This window comes from Glycine max, chromosome 10, assembly GCF_000004515.6.
Source record: "Glycine max cultivar Williams 82 chromosome 10, Glycine_max_v4.0, whole genome shotgun sequence".
Taxonomy (NCBI): domain Eukaryota; kingdom Viridiplantae; phylum Streptophyta; class Magnoliopsida; order Fabales; family Fabaceae; genus Glycine; species Glycine max.
In genome coordinates, this window is record NC_038246.2 from 10,060,090 (window position 1) to 10,069,306 (window position 9,217).

Genomic DNA, 9,217 nt, shown 5'->3' on the forward strand with positions numbered 1-9,217 from the left:
ACACACACACACACACACACACACACACACACACACACACACACACACACACACACACACACACATACATATATTTATACGCTATTTGATGAATGTATATCGTGAAAAATTTACCACAGTTTTCATGATCAAATTAATATAACTTTTACTTAAAATTGAAATTTTACGTTTTAGAGTAGTGATATCATAACAATGAGGCAGGTCGTTACACTGATCTTTGGGATCTAACCAATACCTCATCTCATTATAGTGCAAGGAACTTCTTGAGCACTGTGGATCACTACTCAAGGTAATTATGGATCTACATTCAGAAAAATAAAGATAAGGCTTTTGATAACTTCAAAAGCCAGAAGACACTTGTGGAAAACCAAATAGGCAGAAAAATCAAGAGGTTCCGTACTGATAATGGTCTTGAGTTTGCTCTGATTTCAATGCTTTCTGCAAAGAGAATGACATTACAAGGCAGAGGACAACTCTTGGCACCCCTTAACAAAATGGTTTAGCTGAAAGATTCAACAAGACCATTTTGGAGAGAGTGAGATGTATGTTGCTAAGTGCAGGATTACCCAAGATTTTTTGGGCTAAAGCAACAATGACTAATGTATATCTCATCAACAAGTGTCCTTTAACAAGTCTAAATTTTAAAACCCTTGAGGAGATTTGGTCTGGCCATCCACCAAGTCTAAAACAACTAAAGATATTTGGTGGTGTTGCCTATGCTCACATTAGGCAAGACAAATTGGAACCTAAATTTGTCAAATGCATATTTCTGGGATACCCTGAGGGATTGAAAGGGCATAAGTTTCAGTGTTTGGAGGTTGGTTATAAGAGGTGTTTAGTGAGTCATGATGTTGTCTTCAATGAAGCTGAAATGGCCTACAAGACCAAGCCCAACATGGTTTAGTCCAACACTAAGCAGAGTGAGGAAACTAGTTCTAAAAAATTAAAGTTTGAGGTAGAAATTAAGGACAAGCATGCTGAGACACAAGTTGTTAATTGGTCTTTTGATGAAGAGGAATATGAAGAAAAGCAACAAGAAGGAGATGGTTATATGCTAGCTCAAGACAGAACCAGAAGGGAAATCAAATCACCTAAGAGGTATGGATATGTTGATCTAATAAGATTTGCTCTGGTAGCTGCCAGTGAAGTTTTGAAGGAAGAGCCAAAAAGTTTTAAAGTTGTCTTAGCTAGTAAGGAGAAAGAAAAATGGCTAAGTGCCATGAATGAAGAGATTAAGTCTCTCCATGACAACCATACATGGGAATTGATTAAAAAAAAAACCTTGGTTCTAGAGTGGTCAACTGCAAGTGGATCTTCAAGAAGAAAGAAGACATCCAAAGAGTTGAACCAAATAAATTTAAAGCTAGACTTATTGCTCGAGGATTCACTTAAAAGTAGGGAATTGATTTCAATGAGGTTTTCTCTTTGTTGTGAAACATAGGTCAATTAGAGTACTTTTGGCTATGGTGACAAAGTTTGATCTTGTGTTAGAACAAATGAATGTGAAGACAATATTTTTGTATGGAAAGCTTGATGAGGTGATATTGATAAAGCAAACCGAGGGGTTTGAAGCTAGAGGTAAAGAGGATTATGTTTGCAAATTAAACAAATCCTTGTATGGTTTGAAACAATCCTCTAGGCAATGGAATAAGAGATTTGGTGAATTTATGGCTCATATAAAGTTTCATAGAAGTCACCATGATAACTGTGTTTACTTCAAATTTCCTTCTAAAGCTGAGTTTGTGATATTGCTACTATGTGTTGATGATATCTTGATAGCAAGTAATAACAAGAGTGAAGTTGAAAAATTGAAATGTAGGATTTGGTAACAACTAGGAGGATATTGGGAATAGAAATCAAACAGGACAGAAAAAGGAAATTGTTATATTTGTCTTAAGAGTTATATATCAGAAAAGTTCTTGAAAGGTTTGGAATGTCAAATTCCAAACCTGTAACTACTCCTATGTCTTAGCAGTTTAAGCTCAGTACAAGTCAAGCACCTAAGACACATGATGATATAATTTATATGTAAGGTATTCCATATGCTAATGTTGTAAGGCCATTGATGTATGCTATGGTATGTACTCTCCTTAACATAACATATGTAGTGAGCCTAGTGAGTAGGTTCATGGCAAATCTAGGCAAAGCACACTGACAAGCCTTTAAATGGATATGCTCAGATATATCAAAGGATCATTTGGGAGAGTTTTGGTTTATGGTGGAGTTAGGGATAGTAGTAGGACAACTGCTATTGAAGGTTTTGTAGAATCTGATTATGCTAGCTATTTAGATCAATGGAAATATTTGTGTTCACAACTTTTGGCATTGCAATTAGTTGGAAAGCTAGCCTTCAAAAGGTAGTGTAATTTAATTGACAACATACGTCAAGTTTATAGGCAAAGATCTAAATTTGATCTCCGCATAATATACTCTTGGAAAAAAATGATGGACTTTAAGTGTAACTAAATCCTAACTTATGATTAATTTTATAGGAGATCAAAAGAATCAAAACTTATGGAATGGATACATGGGGTACCACATGAGAGTCTAAAATCTTAATTATGATGGTATCAAATAAAAAAAAAATATAGCATTGACCATTTTTTTTCAGTTGGCTTTCAATTTACAATCTATTTTTGGCTTGACACTACAATAAACATGGACACACATGTGCAGCTTTAGCTTTGGAGAGCCAGACCCTGGTAGATGCAAAGCTTATATGCTAAAATCCAATATCGTCCACTTTAGTGTTGTAGCATTGGCTAAAATGCGAATTTCTTATGGTGATTTATTGATTTATCAATTTATAGACGCATCAGCAGTATATTAAAAATTTCCAAGTTTTTCCAATTAATGTCGCATGACCGAATTCCTTAGTTACGATTTTGATGAGCAACACAATCAAGCCGTTTAATATTCATATGAAAAGTAATAAAAATAAATTAAAACTCGCAAATAACCTTCTTTCTTGCATGACACATGCATGAAGTGTTGGTACACTAATTCATAATTGTTTTATATATACAAATTCGTTCTACATATAATATTATATATTTTGGACCATATGACTGTTCTATTTTGTAGAGAAATGAAGGAACAGCTGGCCATGGCCGATAAAGTTCAGGTCATGGGCTTGTGGTATTATCCGTTGAAAGTGTCCCAAATGACTTTACTTGAGCCAGTTTAATTAGTCCTTAATTAAACAAATGAGAATAATTTGGATTGAACGCATTGTTTTGTTGGCTAATGGTTTATGCTACTAATACCTGTTTGTCGTTACGTTACTAGTGCCAACAAGGTCTCAATTTTCAAAGCTTGAATTTTCCGTCCAAAAGTTTTAGGTTTTGTTCATTTCTTAAATTATATTGTTTGTTTATTTGCAAGAACGGACTTTATTATATAAACATGGATTTTATTTTTGGAGTAGTTTATTTGTCTTGTAGGTTCAGATTCGGCACCACCCCCATCCCCACCAAAGGCATGTGTTGATGAGGACTGACGATAGCAACACCACCACCACCTAATATTTTCTATAAACAATTAATATATTGTCCCACACCCAACATTAATATTGCTTACGAGGAACTTTCCTACCCCTCCAGTTTAGTACTAATTAAGATAATTAATTAACTTGGAATATACAGAGAGATTTTAGTTTGAATTTATAGGTTTGTTAGGGTATGTTTGAATATGCATATTCAAACATATGTATATAAAAAAATATTTGTTAAAAAGTCGATTCCTTTAATTCAATTTCGGCCAATTGATATCTTGAAAAAAAAAAGGATTTCAGAAATGAAAGGAGGATTATTTTTTTAAAAAAATTGAATGAGTTATTCTTTTAAAATTATATGAATAGATAAAAGAAATTAGGATATTAATTTTATACAAATTTATTATTTTATTGAAAATTAATCAAATTATAAAATATTTATTAAAAAAGAATATTCTATTCTTCTATTTCTCTCCAAAGTCTTACCTTTAATCGCACCCTTAAAATTAAAGAACGTAAAATACGAAATATTTTATTTTAATTTATTAGTGTATTCGGTTTTGCATAGATAATAATGTCATTCCTCATCAAGTATAGATGATCTATATGTGAAAAAAAAGCAATGTGCATGCTACTTTTAAAAAGTAAAGGTTACGTCTATGGCCACACCATTAATTTTATTAAGTGGGATTATGTTCAATTCTATTAATGTCCTTAAAATATATATAACCATAGTCCATAAATCTGCCACCAAAAAGTAGCACGCAGCAAATGCTATAATATTTGTTTTTTCAAACGTTTTCATTGCTTTAAAATAATTTCCATACTCCTACATAACATGTATCAGGTCACACATTAATTGTTCAAGCATGAGAACACCAGCACCCTATTAAAAACTTTTAAATTATTGGAGTTTATTTGAAAATTTGATAAAATTATAACAAAAATCTAATAATTTAAATGAGAAAGTATCTCAGGTGAATAACTCGAAGATACTGTAACAAATAAGGTTTCAATTTTAACATTTAAAAGATTCTCCAACATAAAAAATATTTAAAAGATGTACTCAAAAGAATGCGCGCGTTAAAAAATTATTTTTCTATCCTTTCTTTCACCGAAAATATGTAAACAATTTTTGGCATGATATCTAGGCAAGTATTCAATTTCCATTTGAAGATAGTTTGCATTGATGTCTTTCATGATAATGCATGTATAGTAGGTGAACTAAAAGAATTTAATTTAGTTGATTAAATAAATTTTTTGATATTTTTATCCATAAAAATGTATAGCCGATGAAAAAGGTACTCACGGAATGAATCATATATGTTAGATTTGTTGCCTTGACTAAAAATTGGAACGTATTCTTTGCAGGATTCTAAAACTATTAATTATTACATCATGTATCATTCGAAACTAAATAGGCATCTGCTAATTTGCTAGCTGAGTGGTCTACGCATGTATAAAAGTAGTTCATAAGTTAAACTTTTAATATCCCAATTTATTCAAAATATTTGTAATGGACTTTGTACAATTAATATTATGTATTATAGACAATGGATTAATACTTCTAACTTAGTTTATGTCTACTAATTTAAATAATTTAACTAGTAGTTACAAAAAATAAATTAAAAAAATAAAGATGAGAAAGATCGATGAATTAAAATTTAAAAAGGATAAGCTTGAAGAGAAAAATATATTTCCGGATCTCAAGAGTCATAATCAAAAGAAAGGTACATAAGAATAAATTAATGATCACTTCACTTTATCTAAATTTAAAACGGAAAAGGTTAAAGAGAAAGAAATATATTTTGTATAGTTGAAAAGAAAGGAAATATTTTTGTAAGATTATATCGTAACCTAGTTTTGTTATTTTTATTATTTTTTTGGTCGGCAGTAAGTTTAGTGAAAAAAGCAGAAGCAAATTTCACAAAAAAAAAGAACGAAAAAAAAAAACAGAAGCAAAATTGGTTAAAAAGCTTACCTTGATAAGGGTATAGATGGTAATTCCCTAAAAATTAAAGAACAAAATAGACGTAAGACAAAACTGAGGAAGTTGATCATGGTATATTTTATTAGTAATGAAATCATGTAACTTTTTTTTTTCTTTTCATAAAAAAAAGTTGCATGATTTGACCACTAAGAAGATATACTTATGTTGGGGCTAAATTTATTTTCAATCAAATCTCTGTTTTTGAAATCATCCTTAATATAAATTTTATATTTATTATAAAATTAAACAAAATTGTAATTAATACATCTTAGTTATTTTATTAACATGTATTTCAAAAATGCTCTTCAATATAAAAAAGCAAATTGCACACAACAACATCTTTTATATGTGTGTGTGTGTGGGGGGGGGGGGGGAGGGGAAGTTAAGTACTTCAATTAATTAGTTATTGTTAAATAATATTGTTGTGAGAAATTGCTTAATACAATATAATTTATAAAATAAGAACAAAATAATTACGTAATGAGTAATGAGAAATGTTAGTGATACCCCTCCAACACTATTTTTCAAGGATTCTGTGTGTGTGTGTGAAGATTTTGCTCGAGGATCTTTGACTAAGATTCAATAGTTTTTTTTAACAGAAATTGGTAATATTTAATACTGAGTTTTAAAATTAAATTATCAGTCATTTTTAATGTTATATTTATTTTATTCATTTTATCTGTAATTTAGACAGATACAAGATGGGATAATTTTTTCATAATATACATTCATTAAACTATGTTTATTAATATCATAAGATATTTGTTTTTAAAAATAGCATTATTATTGCGCAAGAAAAACTAAAGAACTTGTTTACTTTGAACAAAAAATGTTTCCTATTTTTATTTCTATAATAATTAACATCTAAAAAATAATTTCTTTATATGTTAGACAAATTCAAAAAAAAAAATATACGTACTAAACAAATAAATCAAACATTGAAGAATATTTGTTTGTGCATGGCTTGTGCTCTTGTTAACGATTGCAACAATTAATTCGGTTATATTAAGCATAATTAAATAAATATTTAATTAGATATTAAATAATTTTTTATATAATAAACTTTTTATCATCATTTATCCTCTTTTAAATAGTGTTGCAAAACGCTTATAAACATTTTTTTTTAAATCCTTGTCTCAATAACATTTTCATTGTTGGGAGGAGACAATCACCTATGACTGCCAACAAATTCTTCAAAATTTTTAGTAATGTCGGAATATTCTTTTGCATCATATTATGTACAACAACAAAAAACTATAAGCTATTATCACATCTCATCAAAACACAAACATTAATTTATTATTCATTGCTAGGCACAAGTTGTTACATAGAAATAGATTGAGAGCAACGCCGATAAACACAAGGACGAGAAGCACCAAAGAGAGAGCAATGCTCAATTGCTCAAGGTCCCAATAAAGGGACAAAGTTGAAGGGCAGCCAGAAAACAAAAACAAGAAAAGCCAATTGATCTCTCCAAATGAATATTCTATTCTGCCAAAGCCTGCCAACCTAGCTAATTCGACATTCAAACCCAACAGGAAGATAATATTGTTAAACCAAAATCTAAAAGAGCAATCCTATATATGTCTTCTTAATATATTTTTTTCTTATAAACCCTCCTAGTTTTTTATAATTAATTAAAGACTATTTAGAATGTGAATGTATTATTTAATATCTTGAAAATCATTCAAAGGAGGATTTTAAGAATAAATTGAAGAATGGCTTAGAATATATCCAACCCAAAATTGAATATTTTAAAAGATGTTTAGAAATTCAATCAAAGCATCTAGTCTATGTCATTTTAGTCGGTTAGGTTCACTGTTCAACGCATCAGCATATTCATTAAAAAATTTGAGCGTCAAACTAGAAGAAAGGTGGATTAATTAATTATATATATGAAATAGAAAGGTGGATTAAAAAGGTTTGGAAAGATGTTCTACCCAAAATATTGTGTATCAATCAATACCTATATATATATGATAACTTTATTTAAGTTAAATAAGACTACTAAATATATGCATTAATTTTATATTTTTGGTTCATCAAACAAGAATATATTTAAGATGAAAAAAATTTCATATTTTAGTGAGACAATTTTTGTAATTATTCGACGCTAAAAACTGAGTTGCTACTCATACTTTTTCCTTGAAAAAGAAAAGTGTGTTAGTTTCCATGATTGACATTTGTTGAGAAGGCACGTCCATTGAAACACTGCCGATTTTGAATTAGCACACAAAAATTTAGATAACTGACTAATATACGATCATGGAATTTAAAGGTGGTGAATAATAATATTAGTGCGCACACTATTACGGTATTATTCACCAAGTCATGAAAGCTACCAATACCACTAAACAGAACTGAACACGAAGACCTAAGTGATTTGAAATTGATAGGCGCACCAATTTGGAATGGAGAAGAATTAAGATCAGTGTATTTATGGGCCACCCAAAATGAGGTGGCTAAGCATATATTGAGGGTATTTTTCACTTTTCACGCATCTTTTTGATTTTGTGTGCCTTTGGTTTTCAATATCTTGTTACGTGTAATCAAATCGATCACAAGACCTATCTCTATGCTTTCTTTGAGGAATTATAGTATTGTATTGATGGAATTATAGGGGTGAAGATAAATGTGGGAAATTTTTTCAAGAGGTTGGATTATTTGGACCATCAAATGCAGACATAATCATAGTTGGCTGGTGGGGTGGGAGATGGCAAAGGCCCGTTTGAGAGGGCCACACCCTCCACTTTGGTTTTCATCCACTGGTGTTTGTGAAGGAATCCCAAAAATTATGCCTTCCCAATTCACGACAATTTCCTTTCTTCAACCGCTATAATATTGTAGGTTCTACCAATGGGTTCCATGTGCACATTAATTCAACTTTTACATTGTGGGAAGAATGCTAATTGTGCAAAAATTGCTAGTTTGGTTAATTTTGAATGGTGTGATTTCTAAAAGGGAGATACATTTTTTAATGGGCATGTGTTGTGTCTCTTGCCAGTGTAGCCTAACGGAATTTCTTTTGGTAAGAAACTAAATACGATATATATAATTTTGTTCGAGCCGGATATCATTATTGTGAAGTTTTTTTTTTTTTTTTATCTCTTGAGTGTTTAATGTGAGCATATAGATCAATTGATACAAAAATTATTTTAACTTAATCAATTATCTCAAAATCAAAGTCCCGAGTGAAGCTTGATGGTGACTTTATGGGAATTTGAGTTACTATGTTTGAGAAACAATTAAATTAATTAAAATAATCATGTGTCAATTGATGCATGCGTTTGATGGTGACTTTTAAGAAAATTTGAGATACGATGATGATGTATGTTTGAGGAATGGTTAAGATGGAATAATCATACATTAGTTGATCCATGTATTTTATGGTGACTTTAATCTATTAGATTAAGAATTTCAAAATTTTAAGAAATTTGAAATGTTTAGAATTTGAATTGCTTTGATTTTAATTTCTTTCATTTTTCAAATGCTTTGTTTGGATAAATCAATTCAAATTTCTTCCATTTTAAATCCTTTGTTTGGATAGGGCAATTCGATTTCCTCCATATGCAAAATTTCAATTTTATATTTTAAATAGATGAAATTTTAATATTAAACTTTATAGAAAATAAACACAATCTAATTTTAAAATATTAATTAAAAAATATTTTCAATTTTTAAATAATTTATAAATACAAAATATTGATAATTTTAACTAGGGTTGTTTTGTTTGA